Below are 21,621 nucleotides of genomic sequence, written 5' to 3'. Positions count from 1 at the left end.
GTGTGTGTGCTTTGATCCCAGCAACCACAAGGTAACTCACAACTGTTTATAACTCTGGTTCCATGGGATCCTACAACCTCTTCTGGCTTGTGTAAGTACCAGGCATATATACGTGGTGCACAGACAATTTTCACACATAAAATAAAAATAAATGTCAAAAACAACCCGTTTTAAAGCCAAGTGTGGAGTGACTGAGGATCAACAGTAGAAAACTTGCTAACCGGCCTTAGGTTCGTGTCTACCACTAAAAGTAAGCATAAAAAACTCTTTTTTCCCTTTCCCTTTTATTTTTTTCTTTAATTTTTCAAGACAGTGTTTCTCTGTGTAGCCCTGGCTATACTAGAAATCACTGTAGACCTCGACGGCCTCAAACTCAGAGATCCACCTGCCTCTGCCTCCCAAGTGCTGGGACTAAAGTCATGCAGCACCACTGCCTGGCCAACATGAAAACCTTTAATGGCCCCTACTGTTTACTCCGAGAAGTGACATGGGCCCTCTTTTTATTCCATTGTTAAGGTCAAAGTTTAACCAAGATGCTGCCACTTGACAGGACTTGTACTTTCTGTGAGCAACATGAAATGGCCACCAAGGTGGACTGTGGTTTTCTGTGGATGGAAGGGAGGACTAGGAAGTCAGGTTATCCATGAGCTGGTTCCCAGAATAGCAGAGGGGATTCTGGAGCAGTGTGGTTCTAGACAAGCTGTAAATCTAGAACCCTAGGATCTCATTTCTAAAACAGGAAGACAATACTTCACAAAGCAGCTGTTGCTGAAGTGTTTATACAGGAAAACGTTCTGAGAGCACTTAAAACTGTAATGTTGCAGGGGGGACTGGGAGGGGCTCGATGGAGAGGCACAATGGTTGTACATGCCTGACAACCTCAGTCCCCAGAACCCACCAAGAAAGAGATGAACTGCTGAAAGCTGTTCTCTCACCTACACACACACACACACACACACACACACACACACACACACATGCATACACACACACACCATGACACTCATATATACTCTTTTTTAAATGGGAAAGAAAATTTAAAAAATCATTCAAATCTCTTATATTACTTGTATTTTTTCTCAAAAATAGTATTTAATAGTTTTAATGTAATATCTTAATTAAGGATTAAAATTAAAATTTTCTGTGTTCTACTGTGGGTCAGACAGCAAGATCATTTGCTTACACATTACAGTGGATGCACCATTTGGCTCTCGACTGCAGTGATCTAACTTGGCCTCGGTCCAGAACTATTTGTTTACAATTATAACAGTTGCATGCATAGCTGAAAATGTCCACTGCTATAAAATGATAAACTGGGACACTGTAGTAATCTTTTTTTTTCCCCTTTGTCATAAAGAAACACCTAAAGTCATCTGGGACGGATCCTGCGAGCACAAGTATGGGTTCTCCCGCCCACAAGGTGGGATCGGGCACTTTCCACAAAGCCAGGCTGCTCTTAGCTGCGTGGCCACGCCCTTCACAGCAACTCAGGCCCCGCCCCACCCGCCAGAGGATGCCCAGCCCGCAGCAGCCGCACTGCACAGTTACCGGGTCTCTGCTGAAATGAATCTTTGGCTGGCAGCTGTTGCTGCTCCTTTTCTTTGTCATTCAGAGAGAGAAGTGGAAGGTGGTGAGCACTGACTTGTGTTCTTTGTCTGGGCCGGGTGTGTGTACTCCGCCTCTACTCTTTCAGTCCGCTATGGATTTAAAAACTGGTAGTATCCTCTTCTAGAGCACAACCCCAACCCCCACCCACGTTAAAAGAAGTAAAATGTAGAATAAACAATCCTTTTGGTTCTGGTAAAGTTATTCAGTAAGATAGGTTTCTTTTACTATGAAATGCGCTTGGATACTGTGAATTATTATACAGATTCCAGTTAAGGTTGCTAATAAATTATGAGCATGATAGTTTATTTAAACGCATTTTTTGAGTACCTACTACATGTCAAAATTCAGTTTTGAAAGTAATGTATAAATTAATAATTTTGGCATTTTTTTTCTTTTTTTGAGAAGGGTCTCCGCCAAGGTTGGCCATGTGCCTTGAACTTCTTCTAATCCTCCTGCCTCCAGCTCCCTAGTGCCCTGATTACAAGCACGTGTTACCATTCCCTGTTTTATGTGGGAATGAGGATGGAGACCAGCGCCTGGCATGTGTTAGAAAAAGACTTTAACAACAGAGACCTATATTTACATTTTTAATGGATAGGATTTTAAAACATCGTGTTAAGGATAAATGAAAGTCAACATTAATTTATATTCCCTAAACATATACCTCAAAATCAAGTAAGCCGGGGGTCCTGGCTTTTTTGTTGCCATCCGCACAGTTTACTGTAGTTAGTCAACACCTTTCAAACTGCTTCTTTGGTTTCCTCTGTCTGTTTACTCTTTCTGTTTTTGTTTTGGGTTTTGTTTTTCTGAGCCAGGGTCTCTCACTGGCCTGGAGTTCATCAGGAGACTACCATGCTGGCAGTCTGTGAGCTCCAGGGACCCACCTATCTCCCCTTTCCTGAGACTGTGAACAACGCGGGTCACCTGTTTTTTGTTTTTTTTTGTTTTTGTTTTTGTTTTTGTTTTTGCAATGTGGGTTCTGGGGTGCTGGTGGGGTAGAGAGGTGGCTCAATGGTTAAGAGCAACTACTGCTCTTCCATAGAGTTCAGTTCCAAGAAGCCACAGCCAGCAGCTCACAACTGTCTGTAACTCTAGCACTATGGGTTCAAACACCTTCTGACCTCTGTGGGTACCTGCCTGCCCATGGTACACATAAAATCATGTAGGCGTACACACACACACACACACACACACACACACACACACACACACACACACACAGAGTAATTTTGAAAAAAGAAAACAGAATGTGAGTTCAGGGATTTGAACCCGGGTCCTCTTGCTTGCCAGCAGGCACTTTGCTGACTATAAATCACCCTGGCCCCAACACGTTCCTTTTTTTTTTTTTTTTTTTTTTTTGTTTTTTTTTTTTTTGGTTCTTTTTTCCGGAGCTGGGGACCAAACCCAGGGCCTTGCGCTTCCTAGGCAAGCGCTCTACCACTGAGCTAAATCCCCAACCCCAACACGTTCCATCTTTACCCGTGCCCCTCAGCTTCTTCCTCTGAGAGAGAAATGCTGGACACTTCCAAACCTTACTTTCGTCTCCACCAGTTAGCAAGAAATTAAGTTCACACTCTTAGTTTTTCGTACCTTTCAGAGGCCGAGTAAGCAATAAGGCCACTGTCTTAGAGTTTTCCTGCTGCGAACAGACACCATGACCAAGGCAAGTCTGATAAGGACAACATTTAGTTGGGGCTGGCTTACAGGTTCAGAGGCTCAGTCCATCATCATCAAGGCAGGAGCACGACAGCATCCAGGCAGGCATGGTGCAGGAGGAGCTGAGAGTTCCACATCTTCATCTGAAGGCTGCTAGCAGAAGACTGACTTTGAGGCACCTAGGAAGGGGGCTTAAAGCCCATGCCCACAGTGACACACCTACTCCAAGCCACTCCTGCAAATACTGACACTCCTGGGTCAAACATATTCAAACCACTACAGGCATCATTGTATCAGTAAATCTTCTTACTCCCTGGTGAGTATTGACTTACTCTCTGAGCTTCAGACGACTCAGTAGCAAAGAGCTATCCCCATGTCTACAGGTTCCTTGCTGTATATGATTTTAATGCACGAAGTCTTGACAGGGGTAGAGGGGGGCATGGGAGATGGTGGGAGGAGCCTCATCTTCCCACAGTTTAAATGGGAGAAGAGACAGCACCAAACAGCTAACAGTTACTGTTCTACACAAGGTTCTCAACAAGTAAAAGGCAGGAGACCCAAAGTATAAAGAGGGTAACTCCAACATCAGAGGTCTGAGCCCAGCCTGGACAACAAAGGGTGGCAGTGTGTGACTTTAATCCCAGCACTCAGAGGCAGAGGGCTCTCTGAGTCTGAGGCCAGCCTGGTCCACAGAGTGAGTTCCAGGACAGTTAGGGCTGCATAGAGAAACTATAGAAACAAAAACTAAACAAAATTTAAATTTTTTTTGAAAAAAGAACAAAAGTGGGGGAGGCACCAAGGGTCTAGATCTGAGTTTCTGTCGTTGGTACACTCCTAAAATAAGAATAGCCACCAATGTCTGTCTAGCTTGCCGTGCTGGCTTGTTGTTTGTAATGTGTATGAAAAGCCAAGGACAAGTACTGTACCTTTAAAACTTTTAGAGGGATACCACAGTATTCCCGACTTTACCCAGTTACTCAGCACTGCATTTGCTTGAGTACGCCAGAAGAGAGCCAGGCCCTCCACAGCTCTGGGATGGGTCCTATCACATCCCGGGTGACGCCAGGCTGCTGTTTACAGGACTCAGGCTGCCAACTTCCACCGAGCCCAAGGTGGCAAGGGCCAGGCTCCCTGGGCTGCATGTGAGCAAAAATGGACTCTATGTGGCACAAGTACACACACACTGAGTCATATTCAGGAACACGATAGGATCTCTTGGTGTGTGTGCACCACACTTAACTTTTCACACATCACTGACATTAAGCAAACCGATCTAAACACAACTTTCACTTTTGTTGTTGTTCACTACAACAGAAGTAGAGAACTGTCACACAAACTTCATCCTTTATTTAATCGTGGGGAGTCTTCTTAAAGCAGATATTCTGGCCTTTACAGAACCCTCCTCCAGGTTCTGCAAATATTCACTAACGAGAATTATGGACAAACTTCAAAGCAGGTATATATTTTGGTCTGGTGATCATGTTTTAGTTTTATAACAACTTTGAAGAGTCGCTAGGGCTAAATTTATACTCAGTTCAGGAAGCAATCGCTCATGTACCGCCACACGCTAACCGAGTCCACTGAGGGAGAGATTTTGTTACATTTCTTACTTCCTAGGAAGGAAAAATATGGCTTATGAACATCCGCCCATTCATGAAATTCCCTGACAGAAAGCAACCTGTGTTGCCGGTTAGAAGGGCAAAAGGAAAATGGGCCGTGGCCATAACTTCCTTCAAGCCCCCCCCCCCCACTTCTGGGGTAGCAATCCGATCAAGACCATGAAGCGGATGACGCTTACAACCTGGGATGAGCCTGCTTCAGAGACTCACCTAAACCCTAACGCTTACACACTTAAGAGACATGGGAATGCTATCAGTGCTTAGAACACACTTACTTTCCTCTAAGGATATCTAAACTAGGGAGAAAGAATGGGTCAGCAACAAGAGGAAGCCAGGGACTCCCATGTTTCTGCTCTGGCTCTCCCTGACTGGAGCAAAGTCCTGGCTCAATACTTTAGCTGAGATGGGCTTTATTGTCAGCATCTGAGAAATGGGAGCGGGAACAGCAGATGCTATTTTACAGTTTGCAGAGGAGCACAAAGGCGAAGCTAACAAGTGGAGTTTTATACAACATCACACGACAGGAATTACAAACAGAAGCAGGCTGGGGTGCTGCCTGATACTGGCCAACTCCTCTGAAGGAGGAGAGTCTGCTAAATAAGTAGGAAGTGTCATTAGCACTTCCTTCATTTTATAGTTAGACACAACAGTAGCACAGAAAACATGGCAGCACTTCAAGTTTGCCAGGGTCGCTTCCAACAAGTAAGACTATTTCACAACACCCAAGAACCTTGATGGCTGCCCTAGTTCCTCCTGAGATGAACCCCAGAGACTGATGCCAAAGCCTTCACAGAAATACACAGACATACCTTTAAAGTGGCTGTAACCAGTCTTACGGCTTCACATAGTAATGGACGCCTGCAAGCACCCTCTGAACTATGTCATTCATAGCTTTTGCTTAAAGGAAACAAATTTTTATATAAGGCAAAGCAGTCAACTCGCTATTGACAGCAACAGGCATAAAGGATAGGAGCACAACACAAACCAAACTAATGGACACGCTCACTCATTCTTTATTATTACTCTAATTTACTTACGTACTTTACTCCCGATCGCATCGCACTCATTCTTAATAGGTCCCCTTCCTAACTTAAACATTTTAAAGGGGGGACTCAGCACAGTGCTGGCCACACAGGCTGAGTTTGATCCCCAGTAGTCACATACAAAGTCAGCACATACTGGAAGTCCTAGAACAGAAGGACTGCTAGCCAGCCAGCCTCGCTGACACATAAGTGAGTGTCAGTGCGAGACTCTGTCACGAAAAGTGGAGAGAGCCCATTAGGAAAGACAGCTAGAGAATCATGCCCTGGCTCCGCATGTATGTACTCATACATGCATATGCATGCGTGCGCACACAAATTCTAAAATTGGCTATTTGGACCTTTTGTTTCCTTTATGTTTGGCAATCTGACATTCTCCTTATAAACCATTTAGAGACATACATGAAAAGACTAGGAACATCTGAAGCATGGAAATTATAATCAGATTGACCAACTGCACAGTTTCTGCTCGACGCTCCACAGGTGAATTACTTCAGCACACCAGACCATCCCCTGCCGTCTCTACACACGCTGCTTCGGAAGTCACAACACAAGACTCTGTGACTGCCCCTGCGGAGCGCGAAGGAGTCCAGGAACGAGCTGCCTTCACACCCATAGGTGACTGCAGCCCTGAATCACTTCAACTTTAAAGACATAGCTAATAAAAGACTCTGTTCCAGTTCAGTGGCTGACTCAACAGAGAATTCCTTACTCAAACCTTCTTCCTAGTCATAGAAGAACAAATCTTCAAGTGCATCTTGCTTTGTACCTGGAGCTAGCTGGAATGCCAACCATTCACAGTGAAGAAGGACGTGGCAGGTATGAAAAGGCATTACTTACAGCAGTGATGCCGATCAGCACAGGAATGACGGACATAAGACGCACGATCCAAGTGTAGTACGGCAGACCTGTAGGCCGAAAGCCACGGCACTCTGTAAGCTGAATCAGGAGAGCCGTCTGAGCCAGCCTGGGCTATGCGGCAAGACCCTGTCTCGGAAAACAAAAAACATCTTAATGAGGACGCAGCTCAACTCAGTGCTTTCCCAGCATGCTCAAAAGCCCCAGGTTCAAACCCCACACTTTAACAAACTAAGCACAATAGTGCACACCTGGAGCCCCACCCCTGAGGAGACAGAGCAGGAGGATAGGACGTTCAGGGATATCCTCGCTACACGGCAACCTTTAGACCAGCCTGGTATATCTGAGACCCGGTCTTTAAAAAACTCTTTAAAAAAAAAAAAAAACCTTATCCATACAAGTATTCAATACTGAAGTCAGAAACAATGCGAAACGATACAGTTAATGGCACCAAACACGCACGGGGTAGCAAGCACCTCTTCAACATCCCCGCAAGGTCCTCTGCCCATCTCTGCTTCATCATCACGGGCAGGACGACAGTCCTGTGGTTACACAGGAGAATGTCCGTGCTCTCAGGAGCTGCACTGAGAAACTGACTACAGACTGTCACGTCTGAACTTTCACCTACCACAAGGATGGTGTAAGCCGGCAGACAGAGCGAGGAGAGCAAGGCAGAAAGGTTATGGCTGAAGGTTCATAGCCACCAAACCTAGGGAGACGTGGAGAGATGTTTGCTGAATGATCCTTTCAGGTTTTCTCCACATTTGAAATGTGTGGGTGTGGGTATGAAGTTGGCACGTACCATAATCCCAGCACTCAGGAGGCCAGCCTGGTCTACATAGTGAGTTCCAGGGTAGACAGGGCTACATAGAGAAACCCTACCTCATTTAAAGAAAAAAAAAAGGTTGTTGTGCAGGGAAATAGAGCTCGAGACAGCACTGTAGAACATGTCTGTACATTCGAGTTACCTAGGGACTTCCAAAAGCACCAAGGCCAGGGCCTCACTCCTGGATTGTGCCCTCTGAGGGGTAACTCTGCATGTGTTCTGTTAACATGGCAGAAAGTGCTTGAGTTGTTAAGCCACAGCTCATCAACACTCTGACAGCCCAAATGCCTGAGTCAAAATTCTAATTATCTTTTTCTTGACTCTTTTTAATCAATGCAAAGTTAACTATGCTTTCAAACTCAGTGTAGGCATTAAATGTAACAATAAAGAAATGTATCCAAGGGGTTGGGAATTTAGCTCAGTGGTAGAGCACTTGCCTAGCAAGCGCAAGCCCCTGGGTTCGGTCCCCAGCTCCGAAAAAAAAAAAGAATTAAAAAAAAAAAGAAATGTACCCAAAACACACGCTGAATAACGTAAGAACTGTTGCATTCTGTGCACTGGCTTAGCAGTGGGATGACCCTTGGCTCCATACTCATACCATAAACAAACAAACACAACAACAAAAACCTTGGAGTCATACAATAAGATGGATTTACTTCTCCTTTAAACAAACCTACAGAGTCTATAGCCCAACGTGCACAACTCAATTTAGAGATGAAAGGAGGGGGCTATACCTAAGAGACATCAGCTATTTATCCCATGTATAAAAAGAGCAGGGGCTTTGGTGATGGCTACAGAGTAAGCATGCGGACTTGAATTCAGACCCCCAGCACCCAGGCAGGCCCAGGCAGTGTCTGTCTGGAACCCAGTGTTGGGTGCTGTAGTGGTGGACAGGGAGATCTGGGGGAGGGCGCTAACCAGACCATCTAGCAGAGAAAGCAAATTCAGTGAGAGAACCCTGTCTGGGCAAGGAGGGGGGAGACTGGGGGGGAGGGGGACGGGGGATAGAGGACACCCAGTGTAGAATTCTGGTCTCCACACAAGAATGCATGAGCATATGTGCACGCATGCGCGCGCGCACACACACACACACACACACACACAAACCAACACCCCCCCCCCCGTCCCCCCAACACAGTCTTTTTAAAAAGATAGTTTTACTTTGCAGTTATGAGTGTTTTGCGTGCATGCCGGTGCTCACAGAAATCAGAAGGGAGAACCGGATCCTTTAGAACTGGGGTTAGACAGTTGTGAGCCTCCGTGTGGGTTCTGGGAAGCCTGATCCTCTGGAAGAGTAACCAGTGCCCTCAACTGCTGAACCATCTCTCCAGCCTCCCACAGAATTCTTAGTATAAAAATAAAAAGAACAGAGAAGCCTTACTAAAATTATATTCTTATCTCCGTGTCAAAGATGAATCATGGTCAGCAAACCTGTGAGGAAAGGATCCCTGGGAGAACACATAACTTCCAATCTCCAAATTCAAATCTGTGCAAACTGTCTAAGGACACTGCCGTAAGTCTTACATGTGAAGAAAAGCTCTCCGAGGTCTGTCCGATACCGGAGTTTAAAGCACCCATTCTCCACGCCTCCGCAGTTCTATTTGTCTTTCTCATTTGAAATGTGTTTGTGGAAAGGCATGAAACACACATGGCTGAATTTACATAAGAGAGAAATGATTAAAAGGCACAAGTCAAAGCTTGCTTCACAGCCAAGTACAGACAAGTATGGCTGTTCACCCGTTACCCAGCACTGAGGGAGCCAAGGAAGGAGGACACCTAGAACGTAAGGCCAGCCTGGGCTACATAGTGAGTCCCAGGCCAGCCTGGGCTATAGAGTAAGAGCCTATCTCCTCGCTTGATCTTAGCCAGAAGAGTGAGAAGCGATGAAATCCTGTTGGGGAAAGAAAGAAACAAAACAGAAATTCTGGTAATAGAGGTTGTCATGACAATGCACCTTACAACCTAGGTGGCTTTAATAAAAAAGTTTTATTGATTATACATTAAGAACGTGCTTTTAAAATACTGAATTTGGAAACGTTTGTTTATTTTTGATACAGGGTGTCTACTGTTTTTTCTAGTTCTTTTTTTTAACTCAATCCTCCCATCTCAGCCATTCAAGTAACATGGATTACAGGCATGTACTACTGTAGAGTCAACTTGGTAAACTCACTCTCTCTCTCTCTCTCTCTCTCTCTCGACGGGTAGGGCAACTTGTGGTTTTTGTTTTCATGCAGTCCAGGCCAGTCTCAAACTTGCCATGTAGCTGATCTTTCTGCCTTCACTTCCTAAGTGCTGGGATTACAGGCATCAAACGTCACGTTAGGCTACAATCTGGTACACTGTGCACACACACTCACACTCACACACACACACCCTTGAAATCACTTATGACAGATAATGTACATAGCCATGCTAGCTGGGCATTTCAATAAGATGTAAAAGAGACAATAAATTCTGCAGGAAAAGAAACTCTTTATGGGTTGTTTTAAGTCTCCACAAAGTGTCTAAATACTTTCATTAACAGATAAACTGTGAGATTTTGTACTTTTATCCCTAAATTTAAATCTATGAGACAAGAATGCATTATATTGGGGTTGGGGATTTAGCTCAGTGGTAGAGCGCTTGCCTAGGAAGCGCAAGGCCCTGGGTTCGGTCCCCAGCTCCGAAAAAAGGAAAAAGAAGAAAAAAAAAGAATGCATTATATTATCCTATCTTAGACATAGCTCCAAATAAAGAAACATATGTGATCTAAAAATAAAGAATGTTAGCATTTCAAAACACTCAGAAAAAAAAAAAATCAACAGACCCACAGTCACACAGTACTGTGTTTGAGTTTAAAGCCACGGCTAGAGCACTGCTGGGTGGGAGAGTGCTGCCAACATTTTAAAAAAAAAAAAAAAGGTAGCAGGCCTGTCAGCTAAATTTCAAAGCAAAATAATTCAGAAAGATTATCTGTAAATTATAGCAATATACTCAGACTTCTTACGTTAGCCAGATTAAGTGTAGGTATTGGCAGTCAGGGCTATTCTAGGCAAAACTGGGGAAGGAATCTTGGGTAGCTGCCGGAGGGCTGACTGTTCGCTCTTCCCCAGGGTACTCCCCTCATCTACAGCACCTTCATTGATGTTTCGGGGTTCCCAGCACTGGGCCTTTTATGTATTTACTTTTGACTCAGGAACCTAAAATATATCCAAACGGTGTCTATACACTCTGTTCACAGGTGCCATTTCTGCTTCCCTAGGGGACAGTGAGGCCTGCTCCATTTTTCACTGCTTCCCTACTGAGAGGCTGTGCAGTTGCTGCAGATGAGACTACTCTTTGTTCAAGACACAAAAGCCTTCTAACCAATGTTACTTAAACTTAAAGGAAGGATGATCCCCAAGAAGGCACCCAGGACTTACAGAGGGCAGGTCCGTTTGATCTAGGAAATATGAAACAATAATTCACCACCATCACTACATGTAATGCTACTTTGTAGGTATATTTACTTTGGTATTGGAGATGGAACCAACACTAATAGTTTCATTTGTGCAGGAAATTACAAAATTGCAGTCACTGAGACAAAACCTTAGCTCCCACTGTAAGCAGGCAAAGCAAGTCAAGGTTCTCTTGTTAATTGTTTAATATCGCTGGGACAACTACATGGCTACATTCCCATTGTGAAACATTCTTTGTTACCATTTTTTTTTCAGGCTCAGTCACAAAGGAAACAAAGGGATAGGAGAAAACAACTTAAGAAGTCCAATAAAAATCTAGGAAACATTCCAGACCATGGTCATCATAAAGTTTTCCAGGGTTAATAAATAAGGAAGATTCATGATTTCTGAGAGAAACTGACATATTATGTTTTAATGTCTCAACTCAAATTCAAATATAAATTGTTTACTCAAATGGATTTTGTGGTCAGAATCAGGATTCCCTTTATACAAAATCAAAGGACATAAAAATGCACATTAAGATTCTTTCCTGTTATCATTTCATCAGTGTATAGGTTAATTGTGGCTGCTACCAAGCTCTGACTTCCCCAAAATCCTCTGGAACCTGGTTTTCAGAGTGGGAATATGCCCTTTTTTCCCTCCCTGCAAGTCCACATTTCTAGCTGGCCCACATTAGGGACTCGAGAATATAGTGTGTCTAATTTTATTTCAATTAAATAAAATGTACAACAGGGACTGGAGAGATGGCTCAGCAGTTAAGAGCACTGGTTGCTCTTCCAGAGGACCTGTGTCCTATTCCCAGCACTGACAGGGTGGCTCATAACATTTATAACTCCAACTCGAACGGGCTTGATTCTTTCTTCTGGCTTACAAACTGTCCACAGATGTACCTGCAGACAAAATACCTATACACATTAAATTAAATTAAAGATAAATTAAATTAAAATTTTAAAGTAGCAACAGACTGTTTTCTAAATCAGGAGGAAGGGCCAGGCAGCCTGCTGGTGCACATCCATGATTCCTGCATTCACTGACAGGGTTGACACAGCAGGATCAGGAGTCCCAGGTCAGCCTGACGAGGAGCAAGTTCAAGGGCAGCCTGGGCAACACAATGTGTCTGAGACCCTGTCTCAAAAGGAAGACCTATGTTTTATTTAATGGGACTTAAGGACTTCTGATTTTTGACATCTGAATAATGTCAAGAAGTTTGAGAAATCAGTAAATATTCCTACCAAGTCAAAGACTGAGGTCCTTGGGAAATCTTTTTTACTCACAAGATTCTTCTGGACATATTACTTTGAAACATATTTTTGGGTCTGGAGGGATAGCTCAGTGGTAGGTCACCTGCTGCATATGCTTATGGGTGACTTTCAGCATCACAAAGAGAGAAAAAAACATTCATTTTTATCCTCTGATTTTTCTAGGTAAAAGAACCCTTAAAATCCAAACAACAGTTAACCCAAAGGGGACATTTCATCTGAATTAAAGCCAATGGAGACAGTAGCGCTGATGTGACTTTATTGGGGACATTAATCATGCAACAGTGAGTATGGAAAACTTCGCTGTGGCTGAGGTCTGATGTCCTGACAGGATTTCAAGAGTTTAACAACAAAACAAAAGGAACTGCAGTTCCCCGTACAGTGACTCTCTCAGGAAAGTCGCCCTCAACGTGGTTGGGGCAGTCACCACACACAAAAGAAAGCTTCTTATAAACTCACCAATCACTTGGCAGGGAGCAAAACAAAGCCCATGTCTGAGACACTTTACAGTAACGTCAACAGATAAAAGGCTGTAACAAACCTCTTCCCCCCAATCCAGATTAACAGAAAAATCAGTAAATAATAAATGTTAACATTTTTTCTGTTGCCACCTCTCTCCTGTACTTTGAGCCATGTCCTAGGTTTACATCGTGGCCTTTAAACTTATGCAGGCAAGATGACCAATGCTCATCTTTCCATAAAACAAAGAAAGTCCTTCTACAGAAAAGGCTTTTCCATTGGTCCAACGGAGCAGTCTAAAATAAATGAAAGCCTCCACTCTGTGTGTTCTGCATTGGCAAACACACAGAGCTGAGGGAAAATTTTACTGTGGTCAAGGAAAGGAACTCAGAAACATGTCACAAGCACATGCATACGCCCTCGTGCATATGTACATACGAATGCACATGCATAGACACACAAATGAGTACAAACTCATTCAGAAAACTGAAAACAACTTTTCGACAAAGACTTGTGGGAAATGATAATTAAAAGATGGGATATCTTTATTATTTAATATATTAACAGTACATGTTCAGTGTTAAAGGCTTACTCACACCATCACACAAATCATACTAAAAATATGGACTTCAAATTCATAAGCAGAGAATGGATGACATTGGTGTTTCAGTCCAGTGGCTACTGAACAAATAGGTAAGTTGTTGGGAGTTTTGTTTTCTAAGTTGATTCCTGGGAGCAGGCTGGAGAGATGGCTCAGCAGTTAAGAACAAATTAAGTTCCCAGCACCAAGTCAGGCGGTTCAAAACTGCCTTTAACTCCAGCTGCAGGCGATCCAAGGCTTCTAGCCTCACATGCACGCACTTAAAGTAACGCACGTGCGTGCAATTAAAAATAAATTGTACGACAAAGAGTTGCTTATTTTGGGGGGTATGGGGGCTGTAGCTCAGTAGTAGAGCTTGTGTTGAGCTTGCAGAGCGCATAGTTCAAGTCCCGGCAGTCAGAAAAACGTTTCTGCTTAGCAAACTCACGAATCTGGGGGATTAGTAGTCACTGTCCTCAATACTGATTAGATCCAATAGCATCTCTGTGTAGGACTCGCTTGTTTAAATACGTCCTATTCTGAGCTCACTCACATTTCACATTCACATTGAAAGTTGAACAATAACACAATTCTGTGGTAACTGGTAATAACTGGAGAAAAGTGAGGCTGAATTCTGACAAATTTATATAACAGGCAAACTGTAAGCCTATTTTGGGGGGAACAGACTCTCAAGAGACCCAGGTAGCTCAAACTCCTGATCCTCCTCCCTCCGTTTGCCAAGCGCTAGGTCTGGAAGTACGTGCCACACCTAGCTACCCTCTAATGTTTGCTTTTATATTTGTTTGTTTCTTTGACACAGGGTTTCCCCATGTAGCCCTGGCTGTCCTGGAACTCGCCCTGTAGACCAGACTGACCTCAAGCTCAGAGATCCACCTGCCTCTGCCTCCCAAGTGCCTGGTTCTACCTTCTAGTTTTTTTTTTTAATGTATTTATTTATTATATTATATAAGTACACTGTAGCTGTCTTCAGACACACCAGAAGAGGGCATCAGGTCTCATTACAGATGGTTGTGAGCCACCATGTGGTTGCTGGGATTTGAACTTAGGACCTCTGGAAGAGCAGTCAGTGCTTTTAACCACTGAGCCATCTCTCCAGCCCCACCTTCTAGTTTTTAAAGGCTCTTAAATCCTACACTCCTGCAACCCCAACACTTGGAAGGAGGTACCTCATCAGGAGGATCAGGAGTTCAAGGCCAGGCTAGACCACATGAGACCCAGTCTAAAAACAAAAAGAAAACCTACAGCAAAGACTACAGTGAAGGCTCCCTGTCCACTTTTAGAGGCAGTGCAGAGCCATCTTTAAAGTACAACCTTTCGGTACAAGCTCTGTCCATCTCCCTAGGTAAAAGGAACGGAACAGGATAAAGTAAATCCCTCACGCCACTCTACTCTGCAGTGAGTAGATTCCACTGCGTTCAAATGGGACAACGTGAATGGCTACAAAAAAGGCTCCCAAAGCCAAGCGCTCCCTTTTCTTTGACTTCCTTTTAAGTTTTCTCTGCTTTTATTTGAAAGAAATCTTAGGCCTGGCTCTGTGTGTGTGTGTGTGATTTATTTTTATTTTATGTTCATTAGTTTTGCCTGAACGTATGTTTGTGTGTGAAAGTCAGGCGCCCTGGAACTGAACAGTTATAGACAGCTGTGAGCTGCCATGTGGGTGCTGGGAACTGAACCCCAGCTCCTCCTGAAGGGCAGTCAGCACTCTTAACTGCTGAGTCATCGCTCCTCTCTAAGGTCTATAGTTACAGTTTTCTGTTTGTTTGTTTGTTTTTCCTTTGCGGGGAAGGATTGGTACTGGGGATCAAACTGGGCTCCATACTTTTTTAAGGTTTATTTTTTAGTTTATATGGATGTTTTGCCTGCACGTATGAACGAAAGCCAGAAGACGACTGTGGATCCCTGAGAACTGGAGATATGGTTGGTTGTGAGCCATGTTGTCAGAGTACAGGTCCTCTCGATGAGCAACCAGTGTTCTTAGTGACCGGCCACCTCTCCAACCCTTAAAAACATATTTTAGGCCAGGCAGGGTGGCACAGGCCTTTAATCTCATCACTTGGGGGGCGGGGGCGGGGGCAGAGGCAGAGGCAGAGGCAGACAGATCTCTGAGTTTGATGCCAGCCTGATCTACAGAAAGAAACCCGATCTCGAAAAGAAACAAACCAAACCAAAATCATACTTCAAAGCCAGGCACAGTGGCCCATGCTAGTAATCAGAGCACGTTAGAGGACAACACAAGAAGAACAGCCATTAGCTGGAGACAGGTATGGTCCACAGTATGAGTACCAGGCCACCCAAGGCTACACAAAATAGTGAAAGAAAAAGTACATAAACAGCAAGATGGCTGCATGGCTGCGATCCAAACACGCAGAAGGCCAAAGCAGGAGGACCACACATTTCAGTGCTGCCTGGCTTACACGTGAGACCTGGTTCTGTCTTTAAAAGGAGGACATTTTTCTAAAATTTGATTATTTTAGCCAATGAAAATGCATTATGGTGAACCAAACCATGTAACATGATTTGATTAAGCAGAGGATTGTAAGCACAGACTTACCTGGCTACAGGGGATGAGTTTACACCTCAAGAGGGTTTTACAGTGTTATAAAACTCAGTCATACTCCTGATTTTGTAAATGAGGATCCTTCTTTTAATTCATGCGTTTTGTAACTTCAGAGGGCACAGTAACCAAGCTACCCTGTATTGACAAGTGAAATAACAAGTTTCCACAAACTATGCAGGCTGTGGGCCCTCCAGCCTTTCTGTTGTTTTAAAAGTAACGGATTTCTCAATTATGTAACGCCTATGAAAGTGTGGGAAAGTCTGAAAACCGTTTCGTTTGCTGACTCCACATACGTGCCCCACATTTACTGTAGCCACGTCAGCGGCGAATTGTTATTACAACGGTTCAAGAGAGAGTTTTATTCCTGAATGGACACAGAAGCAATGTTTCAGTCCTTGAGGAAGTGACGCCATGTCGTGCTCTCTTTATTAATTCTGAAGCAGAGAATTATTTGAGACATTCAAAAATCTAATTCGTGGGGGTTGGGGATTTAGCTCAGTGGTAGAGTGCTTGCCTAGGAAGCGCATAGGCCCTGGGTTCGGTCCCCAGCTCCGAAAAAAAGAACCAAAAAAAAAAAAAAATCTAATTCGTACGGTTCACATTAATGAAGAATAGCATTCAACTTAGTGATAGAAAGCTTACAAGTCAGAAAAGGCTATGATTCAGACCTAGACATGTCGGGTTAACAGAGGGAAAGATCAGATGCGCCTTTTCGGAGTACTTTAATTTAGTCTTCAAAACAAAAACCATTAATAAAAAATAAATCATAAATTTTACTTACTCTCTAAGCACTAAAATAAAGTAAAAAAAAAAAATATCCGCCACACACCAAGTGATGGGATTAAAGGTGCGAGCCATTAGACAAAGTAAAAATTCAGTTCGAAAAGTAACAGTAATATCTTCAGTACTTTGAGATAAAGGCTTGTTCTGAAGTCCTAGCTGACACAGAACTTTATATGTAGACCAAGATGGCCTTAAACTTGCAGGAATCCTCCTGTCTCTACCTCTGGATTACTGGCTTACGGGTGTGCGCCACCATTTCTGGCTTCTAATAATAGAATTCAACTATTCATAAACAATTTGAAAACCCTGTTTTACTGCTTGCACATGGCTTTTCATGCCTCTATACGCCAGGTGCCTCTCTGGGCACCAGGCAATGGACTCTGGAATGAAATGCGCCTGTTACCTTTACAGATCTTTCTGCCTACTGAAGGAGAAAAAGCACGGGCGACGACAATCATGTGACTTCTGTAACAATCTTGTAATTGAGGCAGGCACATGATACTATGCAAATTTAAATGAAAGAAAGCCAAAAATGGCGCTTCACACGTGTAATCCTAGCGCTCAGGAGGCTAAGCACGTTTGAGGCCAGCTAGCCTAGACCTGAGGGGGAGCTTATCTCAAAAGGAAGAAGAAAAAAAGAAAATGACAGTGTGGACAATCAGGTCATCCTATAAACTGTTCTAAAACAACGTCGCACTGTATCATCCCCTCAGCCCTTAAACTCTGATCATTTGGCCTCAGCTTCCCAAGTGCCAAGGTTACAGGTACAGACAGTATGTCTTGCCCAATAACTGAGTTTCCTTCCTTTCTTTCTGTGTATGTGTATGCATGTTCCTATGTGCAGGTGAGCATGGGCATGTATGTGACAGGGAACCTCAAGTATCATTGCCTAGGCACTATCTACTTTGCTTTTGGGACAATGTCTCCCACTGGGCTGGCACTTGCCAAGTAGGCTGGGCTGGAGCAGCCTGTCCTGCAGTACTACAACCCCAAGTATGCTCACCGGAACCAGCTTTTTAATGTGGGGTCTGGGGATGGAGTCAGGTCCTTGTGATTATACGTGACTTAACAACTGAGCTCTAGCTGGCCTTTTGAAGGGATTTTGAGATAAGGGCTTGTTCTGAAGTCCCGGCTGACACAGAACTTTATAATGTAGACCAAGATGGCCTTAAACTTGCAGGAATCCTCCTGTCGCTACCTCTGGATTACTGGCTTACGGGTGCACACCACCATTTCCGGCTTCTAATAATAGAATTTCTTTAAGGTTTCATATAAACTCTATTTCAAACATCAGGCATATTTATAAGAGTCTTCTTTTATTAACAGCAATGATTATTACCTTCGTAATAAAATATTCTACTAAGACTAAGAACACGGATCAGTGGTGGAGCAGTTACTGTTACAAAGGCAAGGTCCTGGGTTTGATTCCGTAGGGCAATAAGAAAAACAAACATAGTTCTCTTTTAAAAGACACCTGTCTACAAGAAACAAAAAACAAGCTAGACTTTGGAAGATGGCATACACTTTAAAATTTCCGCACATATTAACTTATGTGTTCTCATAGCAACATGGCGTAGGAACTGCTACTGTTCTTGTTGTATCGATGAGATAACTAAGGTAACCTGGCCAAGGGCACATGGATGGCAAACTGAGACTTGAACCTTCAGGACCGGATTCGAGAGCCCACTCTTTGCATTTTGTTTTGGTCTTAGTTTGTTTATTTGGTTATTTGGTTGGTTTTTGAGAAAAAAGTCCCACTGTGGTCTGCATCTCCTGGGCTCATGTTATCCTCCTGCCTCAACCTCCCTGGCAGATGGGCTCCTGATGAGCACCAGCAGCCAGATCTGGAGCTGTACTCTTTCCCCCATGTATGTATGTATGTGTGTGCTTATGTGTGAATGTGTATGTGCACATGTGTATATAGGTGAATGTATGTGCACATGTGTATATGTGAATGTGTATATGTGTGTATATGAAAGTGTGTATGTGTGTATGTATATATATATATGTGAATGTGTGTATGTGAATGTGTAGATATGTGTATGTAAATGTGTGTATGTGTATGTATGTATGTGTGTATGTGTTTATATGTGAATGTGTGTATGTATATGTGCATATGTGAATGTGTGTATGTATATGTGCATATGTGAATGTGTATGTGTGTATGTGTATGTGCACGTGTATATATGTGAATGTATGTGCATATATGTGTATATGTGTGTATATAAAAGTGTGTATGTGTGTATGTATATATATGTGAATGTGTGTATGTATGCATGTATGTGAATGTGTATATGTGTGTATGTGAATGTGTATATATGTGTATGTGCATATCTGTGTATGTGAATGTATGTATGTGTGTATGTGTATATATGTGAATGTGCGTATATATGTATGCGTGTATGTCTGTATGTGAATGTGTATGTATATGTGTGTATGTGAATGTGTGTATGTGTGTATGTGCATATGTGTGTTTGTGAATGTGAATGTGTGTATGTATATGTGCATATGTGTGTTTGTGAATGTGAATGTGTGTATGTGCATATGTGCATGTGTATATGTGAATGTGTGTATATGTGTATGTGAGTGTGTGTATATGTGCATATGTGTGTGTGAATGTGTGTGTGAATGTTTATGAATATCCCTGTATCTTTGCAGGTGGGTGCACATGCACATGCACGGTGGTCAGAGGTTGGCATCATGTGCCTGCTGCATTCTCCTCCATCTTTTACTGAGATAGACAGGGCCTCTTGCTTGAACCCAGAGCTTGCCCATTTGGCTTTTCTAACTAGCCAGTTTACCCCAAGAACCCTTGTCTCCACCCTCTCCACCCCCAGTGCTAGGGTTACATACAGGACGGCTGCCACATTTCTGTGGGTACTGAAAATCTGAATTCAGAAAGTGGACAACCAACCGAGCAACCTCTTCAGGGCCTGGGGCTTCATTCTTAAATCAACACAGGCACCTGTCTTCCAGTGACGATGTTGTCTATGGTGAGCAGTCTATAAATCCTTGGGGGAGGGGAGGTCTTTCAAAGAGGAGTCTTTCTGGAGAAATAACTGGAGAACACCACTACAGTCCAGATTATTTTGAATTTGTTCAAGGTCACGGAGCCAGGGAGTGAGAGTGATACTGGCAACATTTAAATTCAGACAGCAGGAAGCCCTGTGCTATGGGGCTTCAGCCTCGTGAAAAAAGTCACACAGTAAATATATTAAACAATTCAAAACAGTCTTCCTGAAACACACTGAAGGGTCTTGAAGCTGGTGACAAGCACTTCTTTAAAACAGCATTTACATACAAGTCACTTCTAAACTTCATCACTTTGGACTGATCATAACCACATCTCTGCTCTTTAAAAAGAAATCTTTCTGTACCAACTTGGCAGATTTCAGTACAGGAACAGTCTATTCTTTAAAATTAAATTTAGTAACAACTTATTCTGGTTAGTCTGAAAGAGAAGTAGAAAATGAACTACTAAGAGGTCTTTGCTGTACTTTAATATTTCAAAATATGTTTGGTTTGGCCTAATTTAAATCTTGTGGACAACTAGTGCAGAACGCGATTTCAAGACAGTAAAATCAACTTAAAACTGCCGAATTCTACACAGCAACCCCAGAAGCCAGCTCGGAGTAACCATTTCTTATCAGTCTTTCACCTCAAAATAAAGATCGACACAGTAAGATTCTCGTGAAGCAGGCAGGGGTGGGCATTTGTAGTCTGGAGGCACTTGAGATGGAGAAACCAAATTAAAAACTGAAGAAATTCTGTAGAAAAACGTTGCTTAAAGAGTAGTCAAGAACAAAAAATATATATAACCCAAAGAAACAACCTCTAAACTGCTCTCGTATACATAAAGCTCTACACTGTATCCAGTGACAGAGAAAGGCAAAATGCTGCGTTGCGATGCCTCCCTAGAGCAAAGGAAAGCCGAAGTGGACATCCGTTGGATTGCCATCCTATCTGCTCTCTTCCAACAGGTTTAGACTTAATAACCTTTAATAGCGAGTTCACATTTTTTTTTTTCAGAAGAAAACCCATAAAATTGCTTCAAAATAAAAGCGCCAATGCCACTAGGCAACAACCAGTATTCTCCTCCATCGCCATACACTCACGTTACAAACACCTTTTGCTTTGCCTTTATTGAATGAAAGTTAACTTCGATTTAGAGGAAAATGTGCCCCCATTAGGCATTCTACACTTTTCTGCAGGGCACTCAGTCTATCGGATCACATCGCAGACTATTACTGCTCACTTAGGCATTCAAAAGACAGAGAGCATGCCAGCACCAATTATTTTACAGGCGGCATAATGCCCCGCTGGTGGAAGTCTGGCAATACCTACCATGTACAGCAAGACAGGAGAAGGAGGGTGTCAAGGGCGGGGGTGGGGGCGGGGGGCCAAAGAGGGAAGGAGGGAGTCGCCTCCTCACATCCACGCCGGACCGAGAACCTCCAGCCACAACCTGATCCCTGCCCTTCCCAAAAGTGGCCTGGTCACCACATTTTTTTTTTCAGACCACCCCACCCAAAACCCCGCTCCGTACTCACCTTCCGCGAAGAAGTGGGCGCCTGGTCCAGCCCCCGGGCGGGTCGTACGGCCGCGGGGAGAGGACGTCGGTCGGCGCGTCCCTCGGTGCGGGACCGGGATCCCGACGAGTGGGAGCGCGGAGGAGCGGGAGGAGGAGCGGGGTGGGGGCGCCCGCTCCTGCGGAGCCCGCTGGTCCTCCACCGCTGCCCCGCGGAGGAAAGCCGACCGAGTGATGGGGCTGACTGTCGGGGAAACGGCGGGGACGGGCGAGACGGGCTAGAGGGGCGAGACCGCGCGCGGACTGGACGGGAGACGGCAAGAAGCGGCTCGGGGTCTAGCCCATGCCGTGGCGGCCTGGGGGCAGAGGCTGGCTGAGGGGAAGTTGCCG

The 21,621-nt window shown here is 43.9% G+C and overlaps 1 protein-coding gene across 1 annotated transcript in view; it reads right to left on the bottom strand.

The window, feature by feature from the left end:
• The window catches only part of Sertad2 (SERTA domain containing 2), a 104,109-nt gene extending 82,715 nt beyond the window's left edge, over nt 1-21,394 (bottom strand). Inside the window, exons 1-2 of the mRNA XM_006251526.5 lie at nt 21,254-21,394; nt 6,764-6,910 (exon numbers count right to left, since the gene is read on the bottom strand). The gene's annotated coding sequence lies outside the window, so the exon portion shown is untranslated. The remainder of the gene's footprint in view (nt 1-6,763; nt 6,911-21,253) is intronic.
• Between the last annotated feature and the right edge of the window lie 227 nt (nt 21,395-21,621).

Source organism: Rattus norvegicus, chromosome 14 (assembly GCF_036323735.1).
Source record: "Rattus norvegicus strain BN/NHsdMcwi chromosome 14, GRCr8, whole genome shotgun sequence".
Classification (NCBI taxonomy): Eukaryota; Metazoa; Chordata; class Mammalia; order Rodentia; family Muridae; genus Rattus; species Rattus norvegicus.
The sequence above is the reverse complement of the archived record's forward strand: the minus strand, read 5'-3'. Positions and strand labels throughout refer to the sequence as shown.